The sequence below is a fragment of the Rhineura floridana genome, chromosome 3 (genome assembly GCF_030035675.1).
Source record: "Rhineura floridana isolate rRhiFlo1 chromosome 3, rRhiFlo1.hap2, whole genome shotgun sequence".
Classification (NCBI taxonomy): Eukaryota; Metazoa; Chordata; class Lepidosauria; order Squamata; family Rhineuridae; genus Rhineura; species Rhineura floridana.
Window position 1 is genome coordinate 183933574 of NC_084482.1, and position 17212 is coordinate 183950785.

Genomic DNA, 17212 nt, shown 5'->3' on the forward strand with positions numbered 1-17212 from the left:
TGGAGCCCTGCGGCACCCCACAGGTGAGAGGCCAAGGATCCGAAACCTCATCCCCCAATGCTACTCGTTGGTGCCTATCAGAGAGGAAGTAATGGAACCACTGCAGTACAGTGCCCCCTATGCCTAATCCCTCCAGGCGGTCCAAAAGGATACTGTGGTCAACGGTATCAAAAGCCGCTGAGATATCCAGGAGGACGAGGAAGATGCATTCACCCCTATCCAACGCTCTCCTCATATCATCCACCAAGGCGACCAAGGCTGTTTCAGTCCCATGTCCAGGCCTGAAGACCGACTGAAATGTTAGCAACAAAACCTGAATTGGGCCTGGTAGCATATTGGCAGCCAGGGCAGTTTGCACTGGACCGATGCTATATGATCCTGAACAGAAACCCTGTTCATAATCCTAATGGCTGCATTCTGTATTAGCTGCAGCTTCAACAGCATCTTCACAGGTAGCATTACAGTAATCTACATCACCAGAGCATGGGTAACTGTTGCTAAATTAATCTGATCCAAAAGTAGCTGTAACTGGCACACCAGCCAGAGCTGAAAATAGGCACTCCTTGCCACTAATGCCACCTGGGCTTCCAGCAACAATGCATAACGAAGGAATACTCCCAAACTACAAAACCTGTTCCTGCAGGGAGAGTGCAATCTCATGTAGCATAGGCCATGCCTTCAAATCTGGACACAAGAACCACCTACGAACAGGATCTCCATATTCAGCTTCAGTTTACTAATTCCTTCAAGTGCTGGATGCAGCAAATGAAACTGATCCCATACAATTTGATTAGAATTGGGATGGGGAGCCTCAGGCCCAGGAACCAAATGTGTCCCTTTATCTATCTAGTCCCTGGGACTCTCCTCAGTCCCTGTGAGTGTTTGTTCCTGGCCGGAATGCGTCCTTGGACTCTGGTAATATATCTTGTTTGTGCAGAAAGAGGCTACAGAGGAGTGTGTGAGTGCGTTTAAAAACTAGCCTATAAATTTACATTTGTTGTTCCACCCACTTTTGCTTCTAGCTCCATGCACCACTGTCATGTGGCTCTTGGAAGGTTGCCCATTCGATAGGAACGGGAGGAATAATTCAACATTTGTTTTTGGTGTCCACCATTGGGGGGGGGAGATGGACACAAAGACAAATTTTGGATTTCTCCTCTCTCTAGAAATGACTTAACATATAACACGGACCAGGAAACCTTCCATTATGCCTGACTATTTGGAGATGGTTGGAGCTGAAATCCAAACACATCTGTACCCCCACCTCTAACATATTAAGTGTGTGCATAAAGGACAGCAGACGTCATGTCAAAGAGCTATTTATCATTACTGGTATATGTTAACAAATTTCATCAGTATAGCTTAGATTTCTCTCATCATTTCCCACAGATGTCTCTATTTAAAAATCAAATTAGAAACTTAGCTGTTTAATGGACTTGCACAAAATATGATTATAAGTGAAGATAGGTAAGTAGGTGGGGGAGTTTTACTTACAGAGGTGCTCTATAAATATTTTAAATTAAATAAATCAATAAAAGTAGCTCAACAGTGTAGAGACAAACAGAATTAGCAATTCTCTGGCATGAAAACACCACTTCTGTCTATTGATTAATATGATCTCTTGTAGGAGGCAAACTGAAAAAAAGTCCTGTGTGACCAACAGAGACAAAGGATTGTATTTGGTGCTAGTCCTACTCAGAGTAGACCCACCAAAGGTAATGGACAGGACTTCGTTGGATTACAAGGCAAAACAAATAATGTACCTCTAGACGCCCAGTCTCCTCCATAGCCCCTACTAGTTGTGACAGAGCTGAAGCCATGGGCAAACCTAAGAGCACATAGAAGAGCCTTGCTCAAAAAAGCCCCAAAGTCAATCTAGTCAAGCAACCTGTTTCTCACAGTGACCAGACTTTTTGGCTCACTTTGCAGTCCAGCAATATAACAAATGCTGCAGCCACTATGAAGTTTCATCATCATCATTAATTAAAGTTATATCCCACCCTTCCTCCCAAAGGGAGTCCAGGACAGGAAATAAATGATAAAGCACTAAGAACATCTTAAAAAATAAAACATCTTAAAAACATCTTTAAAAACCCAATTCCAATACTGGTGTGGACTGGAATAAAACCTCTGCTTAAAAAACTTGTTGAAAGAGAAACATCTTCAGTAGCTGCCGAAAAGACAACAGAGGTGGTACCTGTCTATTTAAGGGGAGGGAATTCCAAAGGGTAGGTGCCACAACACTAAAGGTCCACTTCCTATGCTGTGTGGCACAGATCTCCTGATGAGATGGTATCTACAGTGAAGTGACTGACTGGAAATATAAGGGGTGAGTAGATGAGATGTGGAAGGAAGGTAAGCTTTTGAACACTGCCGCTCTAGAAACCCAACATGGCTGAGGTGGCCCTCCAATAAACAGAAGTAGTTTAGATGTCAGAATAATGGCCATGGTGCTATAAACACTAACTGATAAACATAATTTTACTTGTGGTGTGTGTGTACATTTACCAGAGCAAAAAAGGAACATTCTGAAGCTGAGCATTCTGACGTTATAAGGGCTGGTTTCAATCTTGAATCTTTAGGGGAAGGGACATAACTCCGGAGTAGAGCATTTGCTTTGCACACAAAAGGTCCTAGGTTGGATCCTGGCATTTCCAGGTAGGGCTGGGAGAGAACACTGTCTGAAACCCAGCATGTGAATGTCTCATCTTTATATAAACCCACCTTACATGAAGATCTTTACTTAAGGAAAGATCTGTAAGTCCATCTATAAACCAAATATGCCTCTCACAAACTCTCAGGAATGTCTACTTCCTCCTACCATATGGTAATCACTGGTTGTAGTGTCGTTTAAAACAGGATTTTACTAGCCTTTAGAAAAAGCCCTTCAATTGTTCAAGTTTAATAAAGATAACATATTTGTGTTTTTGTAATCTGGTGTTAGAACAAATTAAACCAGAACTGTCACTAGAAGCTAAAATGATAAAACTGAGGTTATCATACTTTGGACACATAATGAGAAGACATGATTCACTAGAAATGACAATAATGCTGGGAAAAACAGAAGGGAGTAGAAAAAGAGGAAGACCAAACGAGATGAATTGATTCCATAAAGGAAGCCACAGACCTGAACTTACAAGATCTGAACAGGGTGGTTTACAACAGATGCTATTGGAGGTTGCTGATTCATAGGGTTGCCATAAATTGTGATTGACTTGAAGGCACATTACACACACACACGCACGCACGCATACACGCACACACACACGTGTTACTTATATCAAATCCAGAAAACATACAGAACTGAACCCTGGGAAACGACAATTTGAAGGATTATGGGAAGACAGGAAGAATCTTCCTAGACGTTCCTTTCCATGCTTTCACACTTCCACTTTACCCCACCAAAGAAACAGGTTTGATTACCTGCACATTAACCTAACAAGATTCTCTCTGCTTCCCATCCCAATCTCGGTCACATAAGGGGACTGTTAACTTGAGACTTGCATCTGCTAAGCTGCAATCACCAAGGTGACCAGGCATAATTCATTCAACATTACCATGCAACATTTGTTAATTCTGTCTCTCTGCATCTGAAAGGCATGCGCCATTCACTTTTAAAAGCAACCTGACAATTCCAGCCACCTTTTGAGAACTACATCAAACATCTAAAAATATTATCACTTGACAAGAAGATGGTTTTGTTAGTCTTAAAAGAGTACACCATGACTGATTCCCTACACCCTGCTCATATTAAGCATTGCTCTTGAAACAATTCGCTTTTCAAGCCACTACCTAGTCAAGCAGCTGTTGTCAAGAGTCAAACCCGACAGCAATAGTAAAACTGTCTAATTTTTGCAAAACAAGGAGTGATCCACTGAACAATTTATTTATTTATTTACACCCCAAAATATCACCTACGTGGGAATGCACAATCTGAATACATTTTGCAGGAAAGAGCTGATAGTAGAACTGGAAACCTCCCTTTCCTTCTAAATCTGTTTATAGCTCTTTCCTTATAAATCCATGTGGACCTTACTTTCACTTATAATGCTCACTCGTATGTTAAACTCCTCAACAAAAGAAAGATATTTTCATGAGCCACATTGGGCATCTTTATGGAACTGCAGCATGCAGAAAACCTTGATAATGATTTTAAATCCCAACACTGAACATCCGTTTAAAAATAAAATTTTAAAAAATCTCCAGCACCTATACATCAATAGCAAATTGTTGGATGGCTGGGCAACTACCTCCAAGGATTTTTCCAATCTAGCAAGTATTTTTCCATGGGGCTTCATCTGTTCAAGGAAAAACATTGCACTGGGAAATCGATCCCAGTCACATAATCGTAAGATTAACGTCTTGTAGGTTTTGATGTGTATCAGAGATGTAACACAGAGATAGTCTGGGGTCTCAAAACTGAAGACAATTCTATTACACATTCAATTATTTCAGAGCTGTCTTCGTTCAATGTATTTATATGGCCTGAGAATCCTGATGCAATGAAGATTTTATTCAGTTCTTGATTATTTTATGCTTGGGCTATTGTAATAGTGCTGCTACCAGCCCACTTACCACCTTTATGGCAATTCAAAACCCTGCTGTTTGCCTTGTTTTCTTCTGTGACATTTGACACACACTTGCCAGTTATTGAGGCTGCAATCCTATGCCTGCTAACCTGAGAGTAAGCCCACTGAACATAATGGGGCTTGTATCTAGACAGGGACTTGTATCTAGACATCTAGACAGGACTGTGCTATAATTATATTTAGTTAAAACAGAAGGCTGCAGCCAATACTAGTACTACTCATAGTAGACCCACTGAAGACAATAAATATGACTTAGGTTCATTAATTACAGTGGGTCTAGTCTGAGTAGAACTTAACTGGATACAACCCAGAAATGTAAAGTCTAACACTGGGTTCTAAGCCTTAAAGAAGGGAATGATTATTTAGCTTCTCTCTCTCTCTCTAATTCCTTACAGCTCCAATCTAAAACACACTTTCCAGGGAAAAAGTTTCACTGAATACAATGGGACTTACTTCAGAGGAAACATCATAGGATTGCACCGTAAAGCCTGCACGCTTATTTTGCTAATTAGTTTAAATCTACAGATTCCAACTTTACATTCTTGCCAATAGGCTGAGAAACAAGGAAACCTTTAAATCAGAAGTCTGGTTAATAAGGTACACTTTTACTGAAAGCACACAAGGAATTCTAGTAGAGTAGGGCCCCGCTTTACGGCGTTCCGCTTTACGGTGTTCCGCTGATGCGGTGGCTTTCCAATCAGGGGAAATTCACCAATTTTGCCGTTTTGCAGCATTTTGCAGCATTTTGGCGTCATTTTCGCGCAACGCAACCCATTAAAATCAATGGGTTCCGCTTTACGGCGATTTTGGCTTTACGGCGGGGCCCTGGTCCCTAACCTGCCATATAAGCAGGGCCCTACTGTATCAAGAAGAATACATGAAATAGTCACAAAACAGAAGATCTAGTGCCTATGGTTTTTCCTTTCCTACATCCAGATTTTGATCTTTAACACAGATAAGTCAGAATTAAGCCTGCTAGATTCCACTAAAAGTAATGGAACTAATCTAAGATGAAACTTTTTAGCAGGTTTATGGATTGGGCTGTCTATTTCTTTAAAGAGATTAATAGTTCTGAAACCTGCTGCAGTCAGGATGCAACTTCAAGTTTTCCAGTGATATGACATGGAGCTGTCGCAGCAGCATCACAGACACAAGAGTCCATACTTTGAAGATTAGAATGTATAGCTAGAAACCTACATGCTTTAACGATGTGGCCACTTTCTGGCGACTTGTAGCCAGGGGTTGGCCTAAACCTCCCCCTAGTCCTGAATATCACATTTCTGAGGAATCATGGGAATTGTACTTTTATAACATCCACTCTAGGGGGCAGGAGCGATCCCAACATACTGTGAACATTCCTGAAGATCTCCCTGACTGGCCCGTGGTATCTCCAAAGGAAATATCTTCCCTCATTACAAGGCTGAAAATGGGCAAGGCACCAGGACCCGATAATATCCTTCCTGAAATATTCAAGTGCAATCTAGAGTGGTGGGCTCCAGTCCTAGCAGCACTCTTTACGACCATCGACCGCACAGCCCGAGTTCCGGAAGACTGGGGTCTAGCCACTATTGTCCCAATCTATAAAAGAGGGCCCCGTTCTGACCCTGCCAATTATAGGCCAATTAGCCTCCTAAACATAGTCAGCAAACTATATGCCACTCATTTGCTCGATAAGCTACAAAACTGGCTGGCCCAGGAGAATATCCTGGCCGAGGAGCAAGCAGGGTTCAGAGCGGAACGTTCTACCGTGGACCATATATTAGTACTCCAGCATCTAGTAGAAAAATATTCAACGAAAAAGGGGGGATCTCTCTACACGGCTTTTATAGATTTTAAAACCGCATTTGATCTCATACCCAGAGACAAGCTCTGGGAAAAGCTTGAGTCAACTGACATCGACAGACGCCTCTTAGTTCTCATACGCTGTCTCTATGAGAACACCAGACTGCGTATTAGGTGCAACAAACTAAGCCAATTTCTACCTATGAGGGTGTCAAACAGGGCTGCGTCTTAGCCCCAACCCTATTCAATTTTTATATAAACTCTTTGGTTGGCTCCTTGGCACAGATTGCATCTCACCCTCCTATACTCGCCAACAAACCCCTAGTAATACTACTGTATGCTGACGATGCAGTCCTGCTATCACGGACAAGTATTGGTCTACGTCGACTACTACGGGCCTTAGCAGATTATTGCTCCATGGTTAGTCATTAACCATGAGAAGACGAAAGTACTCGTGTTCACCAAGAAAAAGGTGAGGCACAACTGGCAACTTAATGGACTTCAAATAGAACAGGTTTCTTCATATCAATATTTGGGGGTGACTTTCCACTTCTCAGGAGCATGGCATCTTCATGCAAAGAATACCATCACTAATGCCCAGAGGACCTCGAAGGCTCTATTGTCATTCTTTCATACTAAGGGAGGTCAATATGTTCCCTCCGCTTTACAAGTCTTCGTGGCGAAGGTCATCTCCCAAATGCTCTACGGCTCTCAGGCATTGATATACTCCAAATCTGTGTCCTTTGAACCCATCCAAACCCAATTTTTAAGATCCATTTTTGGGACACCGACATGTGTCTCAAATAATATTCTAAGACTGGAAGCTGGTCTCCCTACAACTGAGGCCCGCATTTGGAAATTAAGAATAAGATTATGGTTAAAACTGCGGTTCTGCCCTGTGGGCTTGGCCCCGCTGGTACTTTCTGACTCTTATCGATCTAAATGGCATAAGTCTTTGATTGAGAAACTTGCAAACCTTGGCTTTTCTCCTCCCGCGATTTCCATGCTGGGCTACTCTAAAGCATGGCTGGCAACGAATCACGGATGTAGAATTCAAAGTCATCAATTGTCAATGACATTCAAGGATGATTCCCTTTCCCACACCAGGGGCTTTGCACTCCCGCATTACTTCAGCTCGCTCCCTAATGTGAGATACAGAAAAGCACTTACATTGGCGAAGTTCGACGTGCTCCCATCTGCTCTTTTAGAGGGCAGATATCGGGGAGTTCCCCGTACAAAGCGATTATGCCCCTGTGGGATGGGACAAATTGAAACAGTAACCCATGTACTCTTAATCTGCCCTTTTTATCATGATCTCTGTCTCCTGCATATAACTCCAATAATCAACTTGATTCCTGGCCGGGACCTTTCCTTTTACAACACCTGATTTTGGTCATCTGTATAGGCCAAGGATAAGGAACCTGTAGCCCTCCAGATGTTGTTGGATTCCATCAGCCCCCACCAACATAGCCAATGATCAGGGATGATGGGAATTAAAGGGCCAAAGATTTTCCACCACTGGTAATACTCTCTAGGAGCAAAATGTATTTGCTCCCCAGGAACACTGTTTATTTCTTTATTTAATAAATGTATGTCTCGCCACACCTCCTAGAAGGAGTCCAGGGTGGCAAAAAAAACACTAAAAACACTCTAAAACACCTTAAAAACAAAATACTTTAAAACATATTAAAACAAAGCATCTTTAAAAACCTTTTTTTTAAAAGTTTTTAAAACATCTAAAAAAGTAATTCCAACACACCCATAGACTGGGATAAGGTCTCTACTTAAAAGGCTTGTTCTGTTAGCTAGAATGGAGAAAGCAATACCGTCCTACCTGAAAAGCAGCTTTGATGAGAACAGCATTCAAGATTAAAGACATTTAGATACTTTAGTTAATAACAGCTATATCCGTGTCATTGACAAATTAGGAAGATCGAGTAGAGAGGCCGATAGAACAAAGTAGTTACCTTAACTAAAATGGAAGGAAGGTTGTCATTGTGAAGGATGAAAGCACTGCTTAATTGTTGTAATTAATATATTAATGGCAAATATGAAAATATAGAGGGCTAGTCTAAGTGATGGGAGTTCTTTGGATTAAGACAGTGGGCACAATAAGTCTCATCACACTTGTCCTAAGGAATGGTGTGCACACAGTTTTGTTTCTTTTCTCTGAATAGCAGTCTATCACACCAAGCTTCTTTTAAAGTTGCCTAGTGGTTGTTCCCTAGTGCCTCTCCAGACTGGTAACAGTGACTTTTACGATTGTTGAAACAGTAAGCAATTTTTCCCAGGGAAAAGGATGCGTCATATCCCAGAATTAATCTGTGCTGAGATCACATAGTATTTGATTGGTTAATTAATCCATTAAATGCAAAGATGTTCACAGACTTAAAAAAATATTATTCAGCTGACAGAGCCAAGTATTAACTTCACTGGTATTTTTATATCATAGACTGGACAAAGTGCTTAATTCATTCAATTATGGTCCTTAATAAACCACAATGAATGCCATGCCTCTCTCTGATCACTGAACATCCTCTCAGGTATTCCTCCTCAAAGGTACCCTTACCTTTATTAGCATTTTATATGTTACTGGGCAGGTCCATAGATTTGATTGTGGAGAGCTAATAGAATGACAGGGAAGAGAGCAAAGTAGAGAGGACAATGCTCTGGATTGTGATTATAAAAATCTAATGAGTTCAACTGAGGGACAGTGAAGGGCACAAATACCTAATTGCCATGTTAAAAGGGGAGCTCATTTTCCCAATAGTGTTGTATTTATTGGCCTCTTACATTTAATAATCCAATACAGAGAGTTGGTATATTTGTGATAAGAAACGAGCGGGTGTTCTCAATGCAAATAATGCAATAATTCAGGCTTGATTACTGTAATGTACTCTATATGGAGCTGCCCTTGAGGATGGTCCAAAAACTGCAGCTGGTGCAAAATGCTATGGTGGGACTGCTCATTGGGGCAAGATATCACCAACATGTTACCCTGCTGCTTAAAGAATTGCACTGGTTGCCCATTAACTGCTGGGCCAAGTCCAAGGTGTTAGTTTTGGTGTACAAAGCCCTATACAGCTGGGGACCAGGACACCTGAGAGACCGTCTTACCCCTTATACATCCAGTTGATCACTGCACTCTGCAAGTGAGGGCTTTCTGCAGTTACCATCTTATCAGGAGGTCCGTTCCACACAAAGTAGGGAGCAGACCTTTAGCACTGTGGCCATACCCCAGTCTGCATCTGCATCGGAATTGTTTTTTTTTTTAAGATGTTTTTAAAGATGTTCTTAGCATTTTATCATTTGTTTGCTGCCCTGGACTCCCTTTGGAAGGAAGGATGGGATATATCAGACAGGTACCACCTCTGTTATCTTTTTGGTGCCCACTGAAGACCTTCCTCTTTCATCAAGCCTTTTAAGTAGAGACCTTATCCCAGTCTGCATCTGTATTGGAAGTGTTTCTTTAAATGATGTTTTTAAGATGTTTTGTTTTAAAGATGTTTTGTTTTTTAAATGTTTTCAGATGTTTTTAGCATTTTGTCTCATTTGTTGCCCTGGGCTTCTTCTGGGATGAAGGGCAGGATAGAAATTTAATGAATTATTATTATTATTATCATCATCATCAACAACAACAATAACAACAGAAGAGACATATGTTAACTGATTCCATGCAGGCATAATTTTTTAACAAAAAAAATTATTTGTTACTGAAAACAGAATTCAGCATCCTGGCAATGTTGGCTTCAATCTAAAAACAAAGTTTCTAGTTCAAATTAAGATTTTTTAAAAAAAGTATGTGACAATTTCTGAATCTCAAAGCTATAAAGGTGGAGTTAAATAAGATCAACAAGAGGCAAGACTCAGTTGTGCTGCATACTTTCTTACCTCTTCCTTTATCGCTTCTTCCTATATTCATATCACAGAATTTGATGATGATGAAGATGATAATAAATTAGCATAGCATACATACTCTTTACTAGCTGCAACAGGAGTTGACTACAGACGCATAACGTTTCAGAGGCTGCATGACACCATTCATTCTTTGTAGGGCAAATAGTCCAGAGACTCCAGACAAACGAAGAAAATATAAGTGAACAGTTTTAGATGTCAGTATGAAATAACAAAGATCCATCCTGTTTGCACTTCAGCAAGTCACTAAAAGCCCTGTTAAAAAAAATCTATCTAGCTCTTCTAAAGATTCAGTCACCCCGTGTATGCCACAGCTGATCAAAACAGACTCGATGGATCACATGGATACATGTTGATGAGCCTCTTGAGCTACACAAGCAAAGCCAACATGGTATCCTCCAGATGTTGTTGGACAACAACTGTGAACATCCCTGACCATTGGCAGTGCCAGCTGGGGCTGATGGGAATTGTAATCCAACAACATCTGAACATTCCTTACCCTAGTCTAACAGCATAATTCTCCCCAGCTGACACATTCATCTGTTGCAAAAACTTGAAACCAACCATATATTTTCCTAGTGCTTTTTTGGTTAAAAAAAAATGAGCTGCCAATACTCGATAAAAGTGCCATGGGTGCCAGCACAAAATGGCTGCAAAGGGCAGCAAAAAAAACAACAAGTGACAGTACTCCATACCATTGAGTAACATCACAAAAAAAATTATATTTTCCTATACATATTTTAGCACCAATGCAATAGTTTGATGGAAGCAAACACCTTCATACAGACTTGTGGGGTACTTTTTGACCCCAAGTGTGCTTTTCATTGTGTAATTTACACATACGTAGACCTACAGGGATGTCCTTCTAAGATATTGTCACAAATTTTAATCTGAACAGCATCCCCAAATTTCAGCCAGTTACCACTGACCGTTTTCCTTCTGGAAACAAAAAACCACCTGGGGTCAAAATATACCCCAGCAAAAAGCCCTGGGGGCACATTTCTGCCTTTTATTGTGTAAATTACACATGAATAGACCTATAGGGATGTTCTTCTAGGACACTGTCACAAACCATCACTCATACATACAATGTCCCCAAATTTCAGCCAGTTACGGCTTCTAGTTTTCCTTCTGGAAACATGTTCCTTAATCAAAAGCATCATTCCTTACTCCTGTAATTTATCTAATGCTTCCTATCCAAACAGACCCACCAAAACAACTAACACTAACACCATAGAAATATTACCCACTTGGGTCCAAAATACCCCAGTTTACTCAATATGCATGGAGAAGAGGCCAATGTATACTGCTCAGAAAAAATCTGCCTCCTCTGCATAAAGTGTTTTTTGGCTCAAGGTGCTTTGACAGTGTCAAGCACACCTGTGGTGACCAAAATGAAAACAGTCTCTCGGGTATAAAATGATTTCATCCTTCCATTGGAAATCTCCTCGGTGTTCAAATATACCCCAAAATCAGAAAAAGTGATTTTTATTTTTTTTGCCGAGTCGGCATGAGGGTTAAGCACTGACATGACTATATTTGTATGATGAACTCCCATCTGCTACAACAGGCCTATTTACACTTTAAGGATGCTTCAAAGGTTTGGAATACTCACAAAGTCATATTGGTAGAATTGCTAACATTCCTTCTCCTTGCTATTGAATTATGGCAAAGAAATCCCTTAACTCTTGTTATAAAGCAATCAAAACAGTCAGAAACAGTAGCCAAGCCCTGAGATAAGCCTTCTTGTCTTTCTACATAGGACTTAAAATACGGATGATATTCACATAACAATTACTACCATTGCCGTTATATAAAAATAAATTCTTTAAAAATTACAAAGCCTTCAATTTCTATCTGATGCTTGTTTTGAGAAAAGCATCTTAAAAGAAATCAATACTTTTGAAGGAGAGCCTGGCATGTACTAGAGCAGTGGTTCCCAACCATTATGGGTACAGGACCCTCTCTGTAACCTCAAAATTTTTCATGACCCTCACTTGTTAATTGTTGCTCCTTCTCCTGATGCTACTCTGGCCATCACCACAATTTGAGGCAGAAGAGAGAGAGAAATCTGCACAGCAGGAAATTAAAGCCCAATAAATATATAATAGATTTAAATACATGGATCACACAAGATTATAGGCAAAATCAAAATAAGAGCAAGCTTGAGTGCGGGGGGGCAGGTGAGTGCGTGTGGGCAGAGAAGATAAAATAATGCGAAGGGAGAGGGCAGGGATAGAGAGAGGAAATGTGTGTCAAGTTGTGGGTGGGGGAGAGATCCGGTGGGTCAAAAGAAGGCAGCAATTTATTAAGAGGTTCAGTGTAAGAGTGAAGAGGAGCAGCCATGTGGGCGGGAGGGCGCTTGGGACATGAGGGCAGGGAAAGGAAGGGAAGGACGGTTGGAGTAAAGTGGGCTGTGTGTTCATTCTAGGTGCTTCCTCTCTTGTAGCGACCTGTGGTGGGAGTGAGACCTCAAAACAAACACACACGGTCCCACTCCTCTCTTTCCTCACTCTCCCCTTCCTGTCCCCTTCCACCAAAGGGAGGGAGAAAAGGGAAGTAGACAGTGAAAGTGAGGTCAGACTCTTCCTCAGCCACAGCCTCCTTTCTCTCCCTCTCTTTCTGAAGCAAAGGGGTGAGGAGTGACCTCCCCTTCTTCTTTTCTCTCCCTCACCCCCCCATCACCACCACCTTCCTCTTAGCCTGGTAACGGCCTGTGTGGGATTACAGGAACATGCATGGGGAGAGGAGAGTGTGCCACTGCTGCTGCGTGCCTCTTTCTGTGTTGTGCACATTTCTGGAGTCTGGTGAGTTGTGGGAAGGGGTTGCAAGAAGGCCAGAGAACCCCCCCACGAGTACGTGTTGGCCACCATGTCTGCACTCCTGTTATTGCTGCTGCAGTCACTGGTCCGACCACTGTGCAAAGGCTGGGCCTTCTGTTCTCCATAAAGGGTTAAGGAGCTGGGAGCCCAGGAAGAGCAATCAGCAGCTGGTCTCCTTGGGGGGCGGGTGAGGAGCTGGGAATCAAAGTCACTCGCACTTAATCAGTTTGTTTCAGCCATCCTGGAAGCTTAAAAAAATTAATAAACAATTCCTCTCCTGGCTCTTTGTGGCCCCCCAGGATGACTTCCCGGCCTCTCTGGGGGTCACGGACCTCAGGTTGAGAACCACTGTACTAGAGGTTTCTTTCCTCTGTGAATGTGATTGGAACCTTTTAAAAAAGCCCTTTTTTCTCACTTCTATATATATTATTGCCCTTTATCCAACCATGTACATGCATTCAGTTTTCTATAGATATGTGAATGATGTGGGTCTCCTGAATGTAGACATACTGGGGGAGGGGTAAGAAGCTAAGCCCTCCTTTCTCCTTCACGCAGAACCCCCACAGAAACTGAAGACCAATAGTGTGAAGTGTACTCTTGCAAACATGAGCATCCTTTACCATCTTTTTTATTACTGATAGTTTATTAAAGTTCTCGTGTCTTTACAGTAACACAGCTAACCTCCCCCAGCCCCACCCACCCTCAGTCTTTAAAAATCCACCTATATACCACAGCATTAAAAGCACCAGGGCAATGATTCTTGATTGGTTGGTTGGTTGGTTCTTTTTTGAGTCACATGGTGCTAGATGTCTCTTAATCAAAGCATTATTTTTTATTCCTATAATTTATCTAGCACTTCCTGTCCAAACAGACACACCAAAACAACTAACGCTAACACCATAAAAATATTACAGCTCCTTAAAAGAAAATGGAGGATTCTTTTTCCAGGTCAGCCTGGGACTTCATAATATTCTTAAGAAATAGACTTTGGTGATTTGCTGAGAGACCATACTTTGCGGGGGGCTATCTTTCTTATTTACATTTACTATTATTGGGTCTTCATGCAGATACTAACTGAAACAACATTTTGGCCAGAGTGATGCAAGTTCACACACAGAGCTCTCTTGACAAGAAATCACATATATCAAGTCTGCTACGCCTCTCCACTCCCTTTCTCTGTTAACGAACGAATATAGCCAAAGTTACCTTGACAGTCTTTCCAAGAATTCAGTCCCCAATCATTCTTTGTTTTGCTCAGAGCACTGCAGATCACTGTCCTCAGCATAAGCAGAGAACTTCATTGACCAGCAGTTCCTCACTGCCCAGGATGTATGTTTTCTTGACTGCTCCCACTAATGTGCAGATGCTTAGTGACTGGTGTACAACTGATTAGAAATGTTTGATTGCTCTCTTTTGCCTCCAGCTGCTAAACTGTATTAAGAGCAGATATCTGCATTAAACAATCATTCCTCCATGTCAGCAATTTGCAGCCATGGCCTGAGGCATATTCCATGGCCGCAAACTGAAAAGAGAGCCTGTGCCTTGTGATACTCACTCTCACAGAAAATGTTGGCAAAACCATGATATAAATAATATCTGAAAACACACGCACTTTTAATATACTAATAATGTCTCCACTAGGGCTGCTTTCACGCATGGGGCTAATAGCGCTAGTTTAACGGATTAAAAAGGTAGCTTTTCTGTCCCGATTTCTAAAATCCCTTTCACATTGTAGTACCTCTTGGAATAAGGAACAGTATTTTTTCAGCCGATATAGCAGCATTTTACACAACTGGCTTTCACACAGCTTGTTTTCGTTCCTCATCCATGCATGCTGTTCCCCACTGTGTAGGAGGTCTAAGATCTCGTCCCGTTGCCATGCAAGCCCTCTCCCTTTAGGATCTGACTTTTTAAATTGTTTTAGTGGTATCAAGATGGGGATGTGTGGGAAATGCTGCTGCTATCTGCGCCGATGCCGGACTACTGGTACAACGTTCGCCAATCAAAAATAATAATAAAACCTACACGACTAAAAGGCGGGAACGCACTGCATGCTGGGATGCCTGTCACATGAGCAGCAGCAGCTAGCAAAACATTCCCGTGATCTTCCGGGTTCCCAGCCTTGCTAACGGATTATTTCTGGTATCATTTATTGCGGAAATTAGCACTATACTTGCACTACATTCCACCACAATTCCGGAGCTACCCGGTATGTCATGTGAAAGATCAAATATAATGCACAAATTACCAGGTAAGAAATAGTCAGAATAACGGAATAAAGTGCAGTGTGAAAGCACCCTAGGTTTTGTGAAACTTTCTGAAGATACACAGTTAGTACACAAGCTAAGAAAAGATGAGGAAAGATCTATCTGAGGATTTACCTCAAATATGCTAAGAGCTGCTAACTTTATCTTCCTGTGCTGTGTTTCAAATCACGATTATGCCCAGTATCTGTTCCCTGATATTTTGTTACCCTTTGTCACAGTGTAAGAAAAAACTGAATGAAAAATCTAGCCCTACTTGCCGCAGTGGGGAAAGGATGACAGAAAAAATTACCCAGGATTCCTCATGTAAACTGGGAGCAAGGAGAGGGGTAGATGAGAGATAAGATGCACAGATTTTAATGCCAAAATATACTCTTTCTCCCAACCTTGATTTTCACAACACATTTTCTTCCTTCTTGGTTTCAACCCATAAATTAGCTAAGAGGACATAGTCAAGAAACTGACATGGACGAATGACCCCTTAAGATAACCTTTTGTTCTCATGGGCAATATTTTTGTCTGTGAACAAAATGGAAATGTGAATTTGTATGAAGGTGTTTGGGGAAGGGTTGTGGACCGGTGTTAGAGCATCTGCTTTGCATGCAGAGAGTCCCAGGTTCAATGCCTGGTATCACCAGGTAGGACTGGAAATGTCCCCTGTCTGAAGCCCTGGAGAGTCGCTGCCAGTCACTGTAAACAATACTGAGCTAGATGGGCGAATGGTCTAACTCAGCATAAGGCACCTTTCTACGTTCCTGGGATCTATGCATGTCTAACATTTGGATGAAAGATTGCTTGGGAATCCTAAGCACTCCACTCTCTAAGGTCTTGTGAGGAGGAGAGCAGTGAAGGGTATCATAGAATAGTAGAGTTGGAAGGGGCCTATAAGGCCATCAAGTCCAACCCCAATGGTTGGATACAATTATCAACATAAATTAATAAATAAAATTTCAGTCTCGTTCACAGATGCAGATGTCAGCAGCTGCTTAACAGCTCAGCTGGAAACAACTTTTCCTGCTGAGAATCAAGATTCACTTTGCCTTGATTTATCCCTCCCTCATATGGCACCACTAAGTGCTTTGATGTGACCGGCCACTGTGCTATCTGGACAGCCTCCAATACGTGTTCTGACAACTGTTACAAATGTTTCCATTGGAATTAAGTTACAGATTATGCTGTTCTAATGCTATTATTATTGCAAAGCATTCGGCTGAATAACAGAAGGCCATTCCAAACTGCTGCTCTCACCTGACACAACGAGGACAACATGACAATAAATCCTCTCAGTTCCTTGGCAAGAACCAATCAGTGTCTCTCCCCTGCTTCCATCTCCCTGATCACCCCTTATTTTAATCAACAATGGTGACAAAAAAGGTTCCAATTAGATTGCACTAATCAGGTGGAACTGCTTTTGATTGAAAATGGAGAAATTGCTACCAATTCTGTGTGAAACAAAGACAGACTGGCCTTTTCCACCTCATTTTCTTTTCTGCCCGGTATAATCTAGAGATTAGTCAAAGGCAAAAGGCTGGGGTGGGATGGGTTCGGGGGCACCTACTAAGTCCAACAAATACACTGTAATTACTGATCATTCACATACCTAAAGGAGCAATGAATAAGATATGTTCTTTTTCTTGGACATACTTTTTTTTAAAATAACTGTTTTAGTTGCTTTTCAGAATGCAGTATTCCCCCAAGGCAGCTTACAATATCTGTTGAAATCACCTAAAAACATATACAATATCTCACTAATAAAGCATGCAATAATAATAAGCAGAAAGCAATACCACCATGCCATCCAATTCATCAAGTCACCAAAAAAGAAACTAAAACAGGCAGA

At 41.5% G+C, this 17212-nt stretch overlaps 1 protein-coding gene across 3 annotated transcripts in view; it reads right to left on the minus strand.

Annotated features, from left to right (window-relative positions):
• PTPRG (protein tyrosine phosphatase receptor type G) overlaps window positions 1-17212 on the minus strand; it is an 828925-nt gene that overhangs the window by 621225 nt on the left and 190488 nt on the right. The window lies entirely within an intron of this gene.